General features: G+C 55.3%; 1 long non-coding RNA gene across 2 annotated transcripts; it reads left to right on the top strand.

Moving 5' to 3' along the window:
• Positions 1-460: 460 nt before the first annotated feature.
• Positions 461-2,176, top strand: LOC144378920 (uncharacterized). 2 transcript variants are annotated; one of them, XR_013440875.1, is made up of 3 exons: positions 461-599; positions 1,303-1,443; positions 2,159-2,176. It is a non-coding gene; the product is annotated as an uncharacterized LOC144378920 (long non-coding RNA). The 2 variants fall into 2 exon arrangements; XR_013440874.1 differs by lacking the exon at positions 2,159-2,176 and adding an exon at positions 1,910-2,002.
• The last annotated feature ends 299 nt before the right edge of the window (positions 2,177-2,475 follow it).

Raw genomic sequence — 2,475 nt, 5'->3', positions numbered from 1 at the left:
ACAGGCTGCTCAGACACTTGCTTTCTATCTGTCATGTTGCTTTGGCCTTTGGAGAGCTGCGCGGGGTGAGGCAGGCTGTCCCAGCCCGGCTAAAGGTCATGGCTGGAGGCGTTCAGTAAACCAAATGGGGTAACCGTATTTTCTTTTCTGAGGAGGAGGATGGACTGGGAGCCATCTGACTGGATCACTGCGCTGGTCGTTTTCACAGATAAAGGCCTACCTGTTTGGGGCCAGGGGCCAGGTGTTCAGGATTCTTTACCCCTGCTCCCCCCCACCCCCGCAGCTCTGGGCTTCCTGAGGTGGGGCCACGTGCTTTGTCACCAGACTAACATGAATTAACACGTGATAACATGCCAGCTGTCTCAGTGCGGACTGGTTTACCGTGTTCATCCACTTGTGGTTACCTGTCAAAGAGTGAAGCGTTCACAGGTTAACTTCGGGGAGGGGAGAATGAGTGAGACCGAGATGCCGGTGCTCCTGGAAAGCAGCGCGAGTGCGTCCTTGGGCAGGCCCGGCCCCTCCTGTCTCGCAGTTCAGTTCCCTGCAGAGGAGGAAACCTGTGGACCTGTCCTCTCCTTGTCCTTCTCCTCCTTCCCATGGTTAGTAGTCCTGCGTCGCCGGTCTGCCGACAGGTGTGGGCAGGGGGATGTCCTCGGCTCTCCGACCCTGACAGCGCGCTTGCGCACCCATAATGGGCGTGCACTGTTGGTGCGCCCTCAGGGCGCCCTCCGAAGGCCAGCAGAGCTGATCACAGCCCAAGCCCCCGCGAACCGCTCGCTGCCTGGCTGGCTGTGTCCCCCCAGCGGCGGCCGCGCCCCGGGGTCCTTGTGCGGCTTATACAGACACTCCCGGCACTGCCCAGACCTCGGGGCCAGAAGGAGCTTTCCTTGTCAGGTTGGAGCTTGAAGAGCCTCCACCGTGAGCGGTCCACGAGTGCACAGCGCGAGTCTCAGGCGCAGGAACACGGGCAGCGAGGCTGGTGCCCCAGGTTGGGAGCCTGGTTCTGTGTGCGCACAGGACACACGTGCGGCCTGTGGCATCCAGGAGCGGGCAGGGCCTGTCACAACAAGGGGGTCGCTATCATCCTCAGCAGGCTCGGTCGCCTCAGCGGAGGGTATTCCACAAACACTCTGACCCTCGGTTCTTCCCCGGGGAAATAGAGCCTTACCTGGGCCCCCCGTTCATGTGTTGGAGTCCTGACCCCCAGAACCTCAGAACGTGACCTTGTTGGGATGGTGGCTACGTTAAGACGAGGTCATTAGGGTGGGCTCTTACGCAGTGTGACTGAGTCCTTATGGGCAGGAGACATCTGGACGCGGACACAGACCTGCCCAGAGGCAGATGGCTGAAGGCACGCGGGGAGAAGAGTCACGCGCCTGGAGGGACGGGTCCACAAGCCAAGGGACAGCGTGACTGCTGGTGCGCCAGACGCGGAAGAGGCAGGTAAGCGTCTTCACCGGAGGCTTCAGAGAGGACATGTGTCCCCACACCTGGATTTGGGGCTTTGGGCCTCCAGAGCTGCAAGACAGCATATCTGTCGTGTGAAGCTGCCCGGTTTTCAGTGCTTGGCGCGGCAGCCCCGGGAAGCTCCCAGGCCGCCACCTCCCACGGGGCAGCGAGCACACGCAGGGGCCGCCGCGTGGCCCTCGGTGGGCGACCAGCTCTCGGGGACCATCACCCCAACCCCACAGTTCCAAAACGGCTGAGTGCCGAGTAGTGACCAGGAGGATGGGGTCTGTGGGAATACAACAGACGGCATTTTTTAAATTCAGAGCCCGTATAGACCTTTCATAGAGAAAGTTCTCTAGAACCCCTGAGAGTATGTAAGAAGCTTAAGGTTAGCCTGTGTTAATATATATATATATTTATTTTTTTATTTGAGTATAGTTGACACACAATGCTATATTAGTTTCAGATGCACAACCCAGGGACTGACAAGTTCACAGCTTATGATGTGCCCACCCTGAGTGTGTCCACCTCCTGTCCCCACACTCACCCCTACAGTGTCCTCGTCTATATTCCCCACACCGTGACTCCTTCAGTCCATAGCTGGAAGCCTGCGTCTCCCACTCTTCTCTACCCACTTTGCCCAAAGAAAACAAAATACCAATTCAAAGGGGTACATGCACCCCAATATTTACAGCAACATTATCTACAGTAGCCAACTTATGGAAGCAGCCCAAGTGTCCATCGACTGACGAATGGATGAAGAAGACATGGTTCATATATACGATGGACTATTACGCAGCCGTCAGAAAGAATGACATCTTGCCATTTGCAGACTTGGATGGAGCCAGAGAGTATGATGCTGAGTGAGGTAAGTCAGTCAGAGAAAGGCAAATACCGTATGATTTCACTCATATATTTTTAAATGCAAATTACCACTGCAGAAAAAAAGTTTTATCTTTATAACTAATAAAAATAATTTGCTATAGATTAGCACCAATTTGAAATGACAACACTTAAAATTTCTCC

The sequence above is a fragment of the Halichoerus grypus genome, chromosome 9, assembly GCF_964656455.1.
Source record: "Halichoerus grypus chromosome 9, mHalGry1.hap1.1, whole genome shotgun sequence".
Lineage (NCBI taxonomy): Eukaryota > Metazoa > Chordata > Mammalia > Carnivora > Phocidae > Halichoerus > Halichoerus grypus.
Note: the sequence above shows the minus strand (reverse complement) of the source record. Positions and strands in the feature narration are given on the sequence as shown.